Below are 16,264 nucleotides of genomic sequence, written 5' to 3'. Positions count from 1 at the left end.
GCAATACCTACTGCAAATGTGGGAAGGTACAATCCCACCCATCTGAAAAATATCAATTGCTCCATAGTTGTAACATGTAAGATTCCTTCTGTTCCTAGGGTTACAAAACATCATCACGGTCCAACAGTCACCTAAAAAAAATTCTCTGTTCAGCCACCTGATATAGAGGTACGGCAACTATTATCCCTGTTTTGAAAAAAATGAGGAGCACTCATGACCTGTATGAGATCAACATTTTGTTTTCCTTCTTAAACTAGAAATCCTTCAAGTATCAAGTGGTATAATGTCAATGGCTGGCACATTATTTAGGACTCCTGTTTCTATGGTTTTCCTTTTTTTTTTTTTCAGAATTAGGCCATTTTACAGGAGGTGGAATCACTGCCTGCACAAAGAATGTATGCTGTCATTTTATGTGCAGCACAACTAGATGAGAAGTAGCTAGAACAAGAATATGCCTCCAGTAGAAAAAATCAAGAAAATGCATGTCTCATTTCTTATCCTTTTGCCACACTAGATATTTTTTAATGCTGTGAAATCAACAGGGTTCCTTTAATTGGGCACAGTACAGTGTTATTTGAAATGTCAGGGGACTGACTGAATCAGCTAATGGTACTAACAGAGTTAAATTGGTTTCCAAATACCAACAGGAGGCAGTTACAGAAAAACACATCAGCCAAAATATTGGCCAATTCTACAGCATCTGAAACTTTAACAGGGAGACTTTAGACAGAATTTCTAAAAGAAGATTTTAGAGCAGGGGTGTCAATCTCGATCCCATTGTGGGAAATATCAGGATTTTGTTTGCCCTTGAGGGGCTGGGGAGGGTGTGGCCCGGTCATTGCCAATGACTGGGTGGGTGGGGCCAGGGTAGGCTGGGGCGGCATGGGCTGGTCCCTCACTGTCTCTGGACAGCCCCACAGGGCAATTCTGGGCCTATTGTAAGCCAGATTTGGCCCATTTGCTGCTCCTGTTTTAGAGGATTGCTATGAAAACTCTACAATAAGAGTGGAAAGTCAAGGTCACTATAAACTGTTCGTATGATGGCTTTATTTAGATTTTCTGTAGTCCTTTACAAAAGCAAATTCCACCTGTCACAGCAAAAAGGACTATTGTGCTCTTACTATAGCACTTTTCAACTCCACGAATGCAGTTGTAATTGCATTTTAAAAGGTATAAAATACATACAAATATGTGTGCACATAGGATTGTATTTTCTGTGGTGTAGTCTATCAATAGCTATTATGAGTCAGAATTTTAAATTCCTAACCCTGATGTAAGAAAATATTTTAAGTGATTTTTGTCTTTTTCTCCCCCAATGCTTAGTGAATCCAAGAATTAAACATGTGAGTGTTTGTGTTTCTAATAATAGGAGAGTGTCCTAATCAAGCATATTGCCAAAAATCAGAAGCAAAATTAATTTGGTTCCAATTTTATATTGTAAGTGAAAAAAAATCTAATAAATCCTAATAAACCCACAATGCATTGCAATTTTTTACAAATTTAATTTACTTTCACATGATATATGTTAGCATTTTTCTGAGTCACTTTTAGTTCTAATCAAGTTAAAATTTAAATAGGCTTCTTTTTCTGAACAGGTCCCTTGGATTAATAAAGATATACTTAATTTACTGGGCAACAGGTATATGAAAGATTAAATGTATTTTAAGATTCAAATAAAATATATTAATTTTGGTAATATATCAGTGAAGGACTACATTATGCTCATATTATTTGGTATAGTCTATATATGATCCAACTATATGCTTGAAATAGCAGTTGAATATTGCCCTGAGTGATGGTCATAACATTAGATTGCATAATAGTAACATCGATAACTAATCCCCATCTTGTTTTTGGGAGATGAAAGGAAAACACGCACTACAGCAGGGCTGTCAAACTCCTGGCCCACAGGCCAGATGTGCCATGTGCTGGCTATGCCCACACCCAGTTTAGCAAAGGGAATAAAAGTCCTGATATGTCACATGATGCTGCCATGATGACTTGTGTTTGATACCCCTGCCATATAGTATATAGCAATGCAGTTGCTTCTATTTGATGTTTACCAAATTAACATTTTGCTTTATTTCCAATTTAAGGCTTCAGAAGTAGGCTTACCTTCAGCTCAGGCCAATTTGCAAGTTTCCCAACTCAAGTTAGGATCTGAATGCTAAGATCTAAGCTTAGAAATTCAGGTGTTTCTGTCTTTGTTATATGTTGTCATTGGATCCCAACATCTCTCTCCTCCCTCCCCCTTCATCTTACAACCTCAATTCAAAGACTTAAGTGAAAACTGCAGAAACAATAGAAGTGGAAGGAACTAAATTTCAGGTAAATAGAAGCAAGAGTGTTTGCAAGAAGCACCTTTATGTGTTGATATCTGCTGCTACACATTTAAAGAGAAAGATTTTTTGTTTTCGGTTAAATTGGCATTAAATTGTTTAGGATACTGATGAATAATGGACACAGACCATTATGCATTTGTTGAGGCAGAAAGACAAACACTAAAAATGGCCAGGCAAATATCCAATGCTACACACTTCGATCTCACACATTCCCCAGAAGCTCTTTTACCTTCTCTAGAACAGCTGGATGATCTATTGCTTTAGCATCCTCTCACAAATTATTGTAATTAGAAACCCTTGATAATACCTTTAACAATGACCAAAAGCTAGTGCTTCCAATCACAAATCTACATCTGCTCTCTCCAGCTCATGGTTTTTTTTTTCCTTATTGGGAAGAAATACATCAACATTTGTAGACAATTGTCTGGCTTCATATAAACTGGGATTTTAAAAGTCTGGTTAAACAAGGCAACATAACATTGAAAATAACATTAAACCAAAGTACACATAACCCCAAAGCAAAAAAGTCACATTGTATTACTTGTAAACTAGACAAATAGACCACTAGTTTGCTTCTCTGGATGGATTCACACATCATGCTAAATTACAATGTAATTTGTTTGTTTGGGCTTAGCAAATGTAGCCATTATAGTTTTGGAGGCCTTTCTGAGAGGTTCAGCAAACCTATTAAGAGGTAGCAAGTTCAGACCCAGGTCTCCTGTGCCTAGTTTATTTTTGGATTCAAGATTGGCTGAATTCATAGCATTAGTTTAGCAACTTCCTTTATATAAAGCCATACATAGAGAGGCACTACAGTTCATCAAGGCTGAGAAGACAGTCGGTTGGTCGGTCAGGCAGGCAGGCAGGCAGGCAGGCAGACAGAAAGAAAGAAAGAAAAAGAAAGAAAGAAAGAAAGAAAGAAAGAAAGAAAGAAAGAAAGAAAGAAAGAAAGAAAGAAAGAAAGAAGCCTGTGGCAAAAAAGATGTCTGGATTGCAATAGTTAAATTAAATAATCACTCATGAAGTCAAAAAAAAAAAAAGATTGCTTTAAGCAGGTTAAAGAATAAGTGGTGGGATTCAAAAAATGTTACGACTGGTTCTGTGGGCATGGCTTGGTGGGCATGGCAGGGGAAGGATACTGTAAAATCTCCATTCCCACCCACTCCAGGGGAAAGATACTGCAAAATCCCATTCCCTCCCCACCCCACTAACCTGCTTTCCAGCTCCATTCTCCTGTGCAAGGCAACAAAAGAAGACCAATCCGATCAGCTGGGACTCAGGAAGCAGAGAATAGATGGGGGTGGGGCCAGTCAGAGGTGGTATTTGCCGGTTCTCCAAACTGCTCAAAATTTCCATTACCATTTCTCCAGAACTGGTCAGAACCTGCTGAATACTACCTCTGATAAAGATGCAGCATTTTCTTCAATCAGTATTTTATGGTAGATTTCCAGATCTTCCTTCTTATATTATCTGTATTTTAGAATTCTTTATTATAAGTTTCTTGGTCAAAAAATGAAAAGAACAGTTGAAAATGCTTCACCTGTTTCAAATTCTCAGTTATTAAGGTTTGAAGGAAGAAATAATCTTGCTCAAGCCTTGACCTGATGTATTTCAAGTGCACAGAAATACAGGAAAACCAGTATTTGAATTCATTTATAATCGTGTCTACTTAATTCATTCAAAATAATCTGATAAATGCAGGCATTTCTTTGGAGCACATAAAATGCTCCATAAAAGAGTTGCAACATTCAGCAATTTCTGCACAATTCTATTCCTCATTCCACTTTATTTGACTTTGTTTTACTTTTACCAATCTTCAAAAACTAGAAATAAGCCAATTTTATTTTATAATTATGGCTCTTCTGAAGTATGGCAAGTAGTGTCAGAGACTTTCTGGCACCTTTGTTTCTTTTTGCTGGAGAATGAGTTAAATAGTAATTCTAAACTTTTGAAAACAGAATTGTACATTTGGGATGTAATTCAAGATGGTCCTATCTATAAGGAGGTAATTTAAATATAAATTATGTAATGTTACAAACCAATTTTGCCCTATACAATATTCATTTATTTCACAGTAAATTCCAAAGAAAATGCACAGGGGATTGCACTATTATTCATCAGCGTTTCCTCCCTCTATCCTAAGAAATTATCCTTCATTTTTATCCATTTCATAAGTAAAATTCATAACTGTTTCCCGGTGACACCATTGGATATATAAAATTAAAGTTTAACACCATATGGAAAAATATGCAAAGTGCACAAATTGGAAACAATAACTTTGAATTCCTCTTGTGTTAAATTAATGTCTTTATATGAAATTGTTGTGATTCACCAGCAGCAGGGGTGAATGGTAGAGGTCTCTGATAGCAAGGACTTGGATGAGGGGCCTGCGTGTGATGCAGGGATCAGGCCAGGACTATCAGAGAGTGGAGTGCTGCCTTTGGAGCTTGTGGACGCAGAGGACCCCGGGGAGCCTGTGCCCAGTGTACATGCACACAGGGCTTCTCAAAGGGAAGAGGAGCTGAAGCAGCAAGGATGACTCAGGCATAAGGCTAGAAGGTGATGGCGCCTCCCATAAGGGATAAAAACCAGCCCTCCAGGATGTGTTCTTTGCAGGAAGCAAAGAAGTTCCTCAGACTCAGAAGCCCTCGTTGAAGCCCTGCTTACTTCGGTTTGTTTTTGAAACTTCTGTCGGTGGATATTTAATCAGTAATTAGTCTTCTGTTCTTGGCAGCCTTTTTCAACCTTGAAAGGGCTTGCTTTTGATATTGGACAATTAGGTTTAAATGCCCACCCTGGCCATGCCTATCCCAGCCACCTCTTCCCCCCAAGGTCAAACACAACCCTGATGCGGCCCTCAATGAAATTGAGTTTGACATCCCTGATCTACTTTCTGATTAACATCTAGCAGATGATCAAAAAATACAATAACCATTTTAGAAGTTAAAAGAAAGAAACCATGTCTATATCCATGTTTAAATTACTTACTGTTTTAAAAGTCTCCTTCCCTCTATCTCCTACAGGACCTTCATCACTGGAGAAAGGGAAAATATCCATTTTCCAATCAAGTAGGATTTATTGGTGGAGATTGTGAGGAAATAGAAGGGAAAGGACAAGGAGACTTATATGCTGTCTCCTTGTGCTGGAATAAATCTTTCAGTTTCAACTGTGTGGAGGTTATTGCAGCCTTTGAGTGGAATGCTTAGAATTTTCTCTCTGCAACATCTCAGGCTTGTTCTTTCCTTTGATCTTTTTGAATTCTTTTTTCATTCTTGCTCCTTGCATCATCGGCAGATGTCCAATGCTGTTAGAGTCCAGGTTCTACAATGCCAGCTAAGTTTAATTATAAAGTTCTAAAATTACTAAAATCTAGTAAAGGGAACTAAAATTACTGACTGATATTAATAAAGTCACTAAGTGAACTATTTTAAAATGAAAAGTAACTGAAATAGTAAGAAAATATGATTCTAGGATCATATTTCTCCACCCTTTCTGATGGGCATGATTAAAATAAAAGCCAAGGATATCTTGCCTCCCGATAGCTGTGGATAAAAATGGCACATAATCATAAATGTTTGAGTGGTCCTCCAGGATATCTAAACATCTTCCTGGTTAAAATGATTAGTTGGAAATTAAACCTTCTGGACTGCTCTCTTCCAGAAGCCCGAGTAATGGGCCATGATAGAGCTAAGTTGGTCATTAAACACAAAATCATTTATGTAAACCATCAAGATATTGGATAGATATGGATGTTTTTAGCTTCAATATTTAGCACATTGGAGGCTAACCCTCATAACTGAATTATGGAGCCACGAAAATTGAGCTTTTGCAACTGGTGAGATGCTGACTTTCCACTGTCCGGAGGACAAGGATAAAAAATGTTCAGTGGTTGAAAGGCTTTGTCCTTATCACTTGTGAGATGTAGCAACTTGAGAACATGTCGTGTTCTGCTTTCTATTCTAGAGAAAGATAAAAGCTATGCTTCTTCTCTTCATTGGTATTCTCATAAACCAGATTCATCCTATGTCCAATTTCTATTAGAGATTGGTAATCTATGCATCAAAGCTAATGTTGAAAGAGTCTGTCCAGCTGCTTGCAAAATCCAGAAGGCATTACTAAATATACCATCAGTTAAGTACTTTGATTTTTATACTTGCTTCTTTTTTATGGTACTGTGTCAGGTTTTGCCTCATTGTCTTTTAACTTTGGTAGAGCTCACACAATTCTTGGAGTTTTTTTTTATTGATACTTGTATTTTAATCCACAGTTGGACATGTAGGCTTAGAAATTTTAGTGCATTTTAATTTTGATTTAATGGGCAAATGGGATCCATTTTTATTGCTGTTATTTTCCTGTTTCTACCACTCCAAGGCCATAATAAAGATTTGTATTTGTAAGTACAGTTGTGCAAAATGTTCAGTTCCATCCATGGAACAGCGGCTTTTGTGTATTATGTTTACTTCATGCAAAAACAAAACAAGGCTCATTTTATCCAAGTGTGGACCAAAGTGCCATTAGTCTGCAATTAATACTCCACAAGGAAGGGTTAAAGAAATTTGGTAGTGGTGTTGACTGATTTAGATAAAATCTTGATGGGTACTGATGAAAGGGTAATTAAGAAACTGTATGGACATTTATTAGAATTTAAGTTGGAGGAAGAACAAATTAAAGAAATGATGATTGCTTGTGGGAGAAAAATTTTGGATACTGGATTGATTTAGAGAAATGGCAAAAATTGTGGTCTCAAAATTATAAAATGACAATGTCAACTGCATATAAAAAAAATTTGTATAAGATGTTTTACAGGTGGCATCTACCTCCGACGAGAATTGCGAGAATGTTTAAGAACAAATCAGATAAATGTTGGAAATGTCATCAGATACCTGGTTCATATTACCATATGTGGCGGACATGCCCGGACGCAAAAAAATATTGGACTAAAATCCACACATGGTTGATAAAAATGATAAAACAACACATAGACTTTAAACCAGAGATCTTTTTATTGGGAATCATACTGGAAATATACAATAAAGAACTGAAATATTTGATTGTAAATGTTTTAACAGCAGCTAGAATTGTATTTGCTAAGAATTGGAAAAATGATAAGATACCTATGCAGGACGAAGTTATTAAGAAAATTATGGACAGTGCTGAAATGAGTAAATTGACATTTGAAATTAGAGAACAAGAAGATAAACAATTTTATATGATATGGGATTTGTTTTATCAATGGTTGGATAAAAAGACATGGTAATGCAATAGATTAGATAATTTTGTAATAGATTGATATAAAATATAATATAGATATATATAACCACTGGATGAAAGTACAATATAAACTTTAAGATAAAATTTGGAATATCTCGTATAAAATGATGGAACAAATAGTTTAGTCATGGTTGATTAACAGCTGATAAATATATGAGCATATGTTACTTTGACAATGTGAAAATCTATATAGGCTGTGAGTAATGACTATGAAAGGTTAGCACAAAAGATTTGTAACCAACTGACACACTGTATGTATACAAAATGGAAGATGGTTTTATGTTTTTATGTTTTGCTTGTATGTTTGTCTTAAAGAATAAAAACTTTTGTTAAAAAAAAAAGAAGTTTGGCAGTGATATATGAGGAGAGAGACGGAAGGAAATAAAGTAAAAGGTACCATACTGGCAACCTTTTTCATACTGTTAAGATTATCATAGCAAGGAAGAAACACAGAAATCAGGATTTTATCAGGATTTTCATTCTGGTGAACTATGTCTCTATGACATGGGAAAGTAAACCATACAATAGACAATGAATCAGAACATTGGGAAAGCAATGGTTTGTTGTTGGTTCAAAATAAATTGTTTTTTCTATTACATGTAATTCCCTAGTTTTGAATAATGTCACTTTGATGCAGCAGTTTTGGCCAGTGTATTGCTACTGCCTGGTTTATATTGGGCTATTTTTCTACCTGATCATTTCATTCAGCCCAAACAGTCCATCTTCCTTTCCTTCTGGTCTTCAGTTGTAAATCCTCACAAATGACTTTGCAGAAAAATCCATAGTTGAACTTAAAGCAGGGTTTAATGAAGAAGAGACTGACTAGCCTTTAATAAGCAAGATGAGATACAGAAATGATAGTCAATTAAAAAAAAATGATATTCAACCAATACTGTTAAGAAAAGCAATCTTCTTAGAATGGTTCTAGAGACGAGAGACAATAACCTGCTTTCCTCTACTATGGTGGCTCATTGAAAATGAACTTTTATTGGTATTTTATTTGGTTGAGACCCAATAAGAACAGTTTGCTTCTTTCTTTTCAAGCATCTACTTCAACTGTCCAGCCCTATATGCAAAATAATGATCACTAAGAAAACTCACTTTCCCCTCCCCTTTTGCCAAAAGAGAGAGAGAAATGTAAGAAATGAACACTTTAGCAACTACAAACAGTATATTCCTATTCTTCATTGCAAGCCAAAGTTCCTTTGTTCCATTGTACGAATGAAATGTGACAGAGCCCATCTGTCATAAACCAAGGATACATTTATACAATATGATTAAAATAAATATGGTCTAATTACATCTGGCATCCTAACCCAAGTAATATTCTAAGTGTGATGTGGCCTATGGCAATACAGCTGTCCCAGTTTTGTGCTTAGCAAGTAGAGTAAGTATGCCATATTACCTATCTATTGCTTTCCTATGATAAAAGTAAGTTATAATTTCTGAAGTGTCTATAGTAACTGAGTACTTGACATAAAACAAACTTTCCAGACCCTTACAATTTTTTAGAAGTTTCTTACTAACAATAAGAAAATATAATGTATAGTCACAAAATAAGAAACATGTATATACAATGATACAATAACTGTTAATGGAAATGAGATTTTTGTATGTTTTGTTTTTAAAGAATAAAAAGAAAAAGAAAAGAAAATATGTCCCTACTGACTGTAAGAAAATACTTCCCACCAATGCTGACATATCCTTTCATCTATTACCAGCAAATTTATAAATACTGAAGAGCATTCAAAAGTTCTAATAGATAATTATTGATTGATGAGAATTGATCTGACCTCTTGGGCCAAAGTGTCATTCTGTTCATAATGACAGAGTGCCCTAGTACATATATAGGTACATTTAAATTTTCTGACATTTATTTCACTTTCAACTAGCCTTATTGGATATCCACACTAGTGTAATTTGAATGCAAGAAAATATCCTGTTATATAATTTTAAGACATCTTTAAACAATAGCGGAGATGTACCTTGATGAACTTAATCACTTTTCAACATGTTTATTAAAGATCAGTAATGTATCATCAAAAGATATCTTTGTATGTATGATATTCCTAAAGGGTTTCTTCCAAAATCCCAAACTGAATAGAAATCACTTTTTAAAGATAGCGACAAATACTGCAAGGTTGGCAAATCTAATGGAATTTTGTTACTCTTGCCAATTTTTACAAAAAATATTTTGAGTGAGAACACTAACAGTTCATAAAATTTCCAGAAAGAACACCAAAGCTCACTAATTTAAACATTTTAATCCCATAAATATTCAAGTTGTATATTAATAATTTTAAATATTAAATTATATCAAACAATTTGAACTATGAAAAAAACTATTTATGTTTTATTGAACAGTTCATTAGGCACCACAGTCAAAAGACAAAAGATATAGTTAATATTTATTATGTGAATTTCAATCTTTATCCAGTCTTCATTCTTCTTCCCTCTAATATTCTATAAGCAACCGCTGCCAATTAGTAAGACTCCCTAATCCCCAAGTCAGCCTAAGTACAACACTCTATTCCAAAACCACAAATTCATTCACATATAATGTCACTAAAGAGATCACTGTTAAAGTGTTTGCCAACCATAATCAATATTAATACATTAAGAAATGCAGAAATGTTCCTAGCATTAAAAGTCAACCATGCTGAGTGACCATATACAGAAAGAAGCAAGACTAGTTAATATGTTCAAGCTGCTAAAACAAAATTAGCCCATTTGAATGCCTCCTTATTTCTATTAGTAAGTAGCTATTTATGTCTCTTTAAATGCAATTTGTGATTCCTGCCTTTGTAAAAACCACCTAAAGAGTTTCCCCCCAATCTCTTCACAAACAGGGCTATAAAACCCAAAAAAACTGAGTCCATAATGAACAAGCTGAACCTGTGTTCCACTGGATCAATACTTTCCCAACATTTCATTAAAAAGACTTCATAGCATTTCCTCTTTCTCCCAGTAGGTAAAATTTGGTGAGATAGATCTTCTAAGGGAGAAACTGGTTCAAACACACCCCGCAGTGTTCCGTGGCTGAGTGTAGACTGGGATGTGGATCTCCCTATTCCCAGTTCAACATTTTAACTGAAAAAAAATGACATTGATTTCCATAGAAACAAATAACAAAAATGAAATTGTTCTCTTTGAAATCCAAAGCAGAATGGTCCTAAGTGAAATGAATGAGAGAGCTAGTGGTAGAATTCTACCATGTCCCAAGCATTGCTAGCTTGGGACAATTGGAGAAGAAAGTATATTGGAGTCTTCATAAGGCTTTTCATCTTCTTATACATTTCTAATCCCAATGCCTGCTGATAGCAATGTTAGGCAAAATAAGAATCCCAGCAGCAGGCTGATGTAAATGACAGGCCTGAATTGGGCCAATATGAAGGAAATAAAGGGGTCTGGATTCAGCAGTTCGAAAGCTATTCTTCCTATGCTATTCTCTCCCAGCTACACTGAGGGACTGAGCAGATGGACTCTCCTTGAAACTTCCTTATTTGCACCAATATGCTGCCCTTGCTGCTTTCAGCAATCAATACATGGCATTTCACAATGCATTCCTGAGTTTAATCCAAGGTATAAATTATACCAATTGCATTGTTACCAAAATACACTGGAAAATAGTAACAGAAATAAATGCTAGAAACAGAATTTGTTGAAAACCTTTCTAATTAACAGATTGTTGTTAGACTGAGAGACATGCTAGTAATCAGAGCTATGAGGTAATGCTAGGCACCATCTTCAGTAATAATTTAGCTGAAAAAAATTAATATTTATTTATTGATTGATTGATTTAGTTTGTCAAGCAATTATAAGATAACAGGTATAAGTATAAACATGGTTATGAATACATGAAATGGATACATATGTGAAAAATAAAAAGAAACAATAGGACAGGGACGGTAGGCATGTTGGTGCGCTTATGCACACCCCCTACAGACCTCTTAGGAAAGGGGTGAGATCAATAGTAGACAGGCTAAGGTTAAAGTTTTTAGGGTTTGGGGAAAAAAACCACAGAGTCAGGTAGAGTATTCCAGACATTGACCACTCTGTTGCTGAATTCGTATTTCCTGCAATCAAATATGGTTTACCTTGAGTTTGTATCTATTGTTTGCTCTTGTATTGTTATGGTTGAAGCTGAAGTATTCATTGACAGGTAGGACATTGCAATATATAATTTTATGTACTATACTTAGATCGAACCGAAGGCGGCATAGTTCTAGGTTGTCTAGGTCTAAAATTTCAAGTCTGGTGGCATAAGGTATTCTGCATTGTGTAGAGGAGTGGAGAACTCTTATTGTGAAATATTTCTGGACTTTCTCAATTGTATTAATATCAGATATGTAATGTGGGTTCCAGACTGATGAGCTGTATTCAAGTATTGGTCTCGCAAATGTTTTGTATGCTCTAGTTAGTCGAGTGATATTACCGGAGAAAAAGCTATGCAGGATTAGGTTTACAACTCTTAATGCCTTTTTGGCTATGTAGTTACAGTGGGATCTAGCACTTAGATCATTAGAGATGAGTATTCCAAGGTCCTTGACAAAGTTTGGGTCATCAACAAGGTCTTGACTATTCAGCTTGTATTTTATTTTCTGATTTTTTTGCCAATATGTAAGACAGAGAATTTATTTGTTGAGATTTAAAGTTGCCATTTGTTTGACCATTCTGACACATAGTCGAGGTCTTTTTGAAGGGTAGCAGTATTGTTGGTGATGTTGAATAGCTTTACATTGCTAGGAATGTAAGTCACCTAATAGTTAGTTGGTTTGGAAAATATATATAAACCAGGATAGACATTTTAATACTGTCTCTTTAAGAGAATGCTAAAACTGTAATTGGGTGTGGTTCCTCAAACGGCCATAAGATGGAGCCAGAAACCTGGGCTGTTCTGTTGTCCTTTTCTAGAGAGTGTTGCCGTTCCTGTATTGACTGTTGCTGATCATTGATGTGAGTCTGTTACTGAACTGTTTTTGATACTGGACTTTGTTATTGGATTATCTCTGGACTGAAAACTGGCTGCTTTAACTGTGAATGACTTGGACTGTTTGTTGAACTTTGCTTAACTGTTTTATTGGAAGTAAAAACTTACATTTTACTATACAGTGTATCTGTGTGCTAGTTGTGTGTTATTCTTCACTACTTTCACTACATCTCCCTGTGCGCGCTCATTCTCCTAACGGGGAATTACCTCAACATACATCATCAGCGAAAAGAACATAGTTACTCTTAATATGATCACAGAGGTCATTTACGTAGAGTATGAAGAGAGTTGGTCCTAAAACATTGCCTTGGGGGACACCACTGTTGACAGGTACAGAATTTGATAGGATGTTCCCAATTTTGACCATTTGTTGTCTGTTTGACAGGAATGCTTCTATCCAGTTATGCAGGTGTCCAGAGATACCATAAGATTTTAATTTTAGGAGTAGTTCGTCGTGTACCACTGAATTAAAGGCTTTACAGAGGTCTATGTAAATTACGTCAATTGCTTTGCCCTGATCAGGTTGTGTAGTCCATATGCTTTTGCAGTGTAAGAGTTGCAGATTACAGGATAGTTTTTTCTGAAACCAATTTTTTTGTTAGAGAGCAGGTTATTTGTCTCTAAGTGGAGGATAATGGATGGATTAATAATTGATTCCATGACTTTACAGGTGATGCAGCATAAGGAGATTGGTCTGTAATTTTCAACTAGGCTGGGGTCTCCCTTTTTGAAGATGGGGATGACTGTGGCTTGTGACCATAGGTTTGGCAAGGAGCTGGTCCTGAAAGATTTTTCAAAGATTATGCTTAGAGATTCGGCTATGGCACTGGATAGTTTTTTTTTTAAGAAGTAGGCACATATTTCGTCCGGTCCAATAGATAGAGACAGTTTTAGATTGTGTAGTGCTTTTTCAACATTATCTTCTGTAAAATTGATATGTATTAGATCATTGTAGTTGTCTGTGGTTCAACTAGGAAATATTAGGCATGATCCATTGCTGTTTACAAATACTGAGCCAAAGAATGTGTTAAAGTGGTTGTTTTAATGGTGTCATAATATATAATATATAATTACAATATAATATAATATATAATAACAAAATAATAATAATAATAATAATAATAATAATAATAATAATAATAATAATAATAATAATAATAAATTAAAAGCATCAAACTTTACAAAGGTGCAAATGGACTAAATAAGCTTAAATTATTGCAGTGAAGGAAATACATTTTTGTAAATCGTGGTTGCTTCCATCAAATATTTCTGCTGCAAGTAACTATTGAAACTTCTCCTGTGGAAATTGACTCTAGTCTGGTAGTAAAAGAAATTTAAGAAGCATAATGATAATCAGTGACCTGCAAACAGCTTCACTAACTGGGGTGGCAATTTTATGAAGCCAACAATCATTTTGAAATGCTGTGTAGTTATAACAATAGGGATGCCCAGTAATAAAATTCCTACTTATCAGAAGAGGACTAACTCTCCTCATCTTCCAGATGTTTTCTAGCATTCATGGTCACTTTATCCTTTTCTGGACAGGCAGATACATTCCCAAATAAAGCATTAAATCTTAGCAATCGCCATTTTTATTTTTTAAGTATGCTGTGGGAGGCTAATATCAGACCAGATTATGATCTCCAAAACAGATGGTATGCTTTACATAACTTCCTATATATTTTAACATTGAAAATAAGTTTATAAACATAAAAATAGTGGACCAGATGCCTAGCAACATCAAAAGAGAAGTCCATAAAAGATGCCCCCTAACCCTTATTTACACATTCTTTGAAATAGATCAGGGCTGTCAAACTTGCGGCCCACAGGCTTGATGCATCACACGCTGGCCATGCTCACGCCCAGTTTAGCAAAGGGGGAAAAGTCACGATAAAAGTTGCAATACTTTTCACGTGACACCACCATAATGATGCAAGTTTGATATCCCTGAAATAGACCATTGATTAGACAAGTAATTATCATAAACGGAGCTTTCTTGTCTTTTTGTATATTCTCCTAATGATTTCCCACTCAATTTTTAACAGTTCAGGCACCTGAGCTGTAATATCTGAGATAACCAAACTGCCATTATAAAATTGGATTTCCATGTTACTCTCACGTTGCTGGAAGAGAGTCCTGATATTTAAAATGTGTGTGTGTGTGTGTGTGTGTGTGTGTGTGTGTGTATACACACACACACTTTTACCTTTACAGCCTAAATAATTCATCTGGCACCCTTCAAATATGCAGGATTTACTGTTTTCAACCCATATCAGTATTCTAAGTATTGCTATTTCAGCACAACTGAAGGGCAGAAAGTTGGGGAAGGATGATTTCAACCTACATAAAGCTTTATGTATTTAAACCTTCCATGAATAGAGAAAATTCTGTTCATACAGGTTTCCCTTCATCAAGACAGGGCTATATATTAACTTCTGCAAACTAAAAAGAAAAAAAACTGTAGATCTTTTGTGCCACTTCCTCCAACCATTCAGAGCAGATTTTTTTTTTTTTTAGGATTGTAGGCTAAAGTAAACCAGCAGATTCCTAATTTATTTTATTTTGTGTGTGCAATACAATGCATTAATGCATGATTTCTTTAACTATTTCAATCTTCTATTTGAACTGCCTGAATGTTGTTATGAACTGCTTTAAAAATCTCTAATTGGGGAAAAAATAAAATACATCTTGTTAAAAATGGATTTCTGATTCCAACCTTTAATTTTTGTTATTTTCATTTAAGATTTACAACAAACAACTCTCTTTCTTTGGAGGAGAACAATGCCACCAGCAACTTTACTTCTCTCTAGAATGTTATCATTTTTGCATATGTGCAAATCAGCGGTAGTATTCAGCCAGTTCGTACCAGTTCTGGTGACCTGGTAGCAAGAATTTGGTGTGGGTTGCGGAACTGGTAGTGACTTCTGGCTGGCCATGCCCCTGAACTGGGTCCCCGATCGCTCAGTTGCCCCACCCACCTGATGCTCACTCGCTCACGCAGCTCGCCCCCTGCCATTTGCCCTGCCCAGTCACTCCTCCATTCCTATGTGGCATGCTGGGGCCTTTGTGGCTTGCCTAACCTGACTATCCTGTGTGTGTGAGTCAAGGAAGAAAAATGGAGGAAGGGCAAGAAGGAAAGAGCAAGAAAGAAAGAGGAAGGGAGAGAAAGAAAGAAAGAAAGAAAGAAAGAGGAAGAAAGAAAGAAAGAAAGAAAGAAAGAGAGAGAGAGAGGGCAAGAAAGAAAGTGGAAGGGAGAGAAAGAAAGAGAAAGGGGAGAAAGAAAGAGATAAAGAAAAGAAGAAGGAAGAGGGGGAGAGAGAAAACTCAGTGCTATTATTTTTAATTGTTCCATTATTTATCATATATTAATATTTTACACCATCCCTACACCTAGAGTCAGGGGTGGGATTCTACCAGTTCGCACCTATTTGCTAGAACCGGTTGTTAACATTCTAAGCAGTTCAGAGAACCGGTTGTTAGAAGAAATTACATTCTGGTGTTGCTGACAGAAACTGCCTCTCCGTTAACCCTTATTACATTCTTGGCAGGACTAGACTTCCTGTCTCAGGAACTTCTCTGGAGGTTTTTCCCTTCCTTTGCTGGTACTTTGCTTGTGTAGAGTGACCATTCAAAGATACAACAGCACTGAAAAAAGTGACTT

This window comes from Pseudonaja textilis, chromosome 3 (genome assembly GCF_049901715.1).
Source record: "Pseudonaja textilis isolate UNSWEBS1 chromosome 3, rPseTex1.2, whole genome shotgun sequence".
NCBI classification, from domain to species: Eukaryota; Metazoa; Chordata; class Lepidosauria; order Squamata; family Elapidae; genus Pseudonaja; species Pseudonaja textilis.
The sequence above is the reverse complement of the archived record's forward strand: the minus strand, read 5'-3'. Positions refer to the sequence as shown.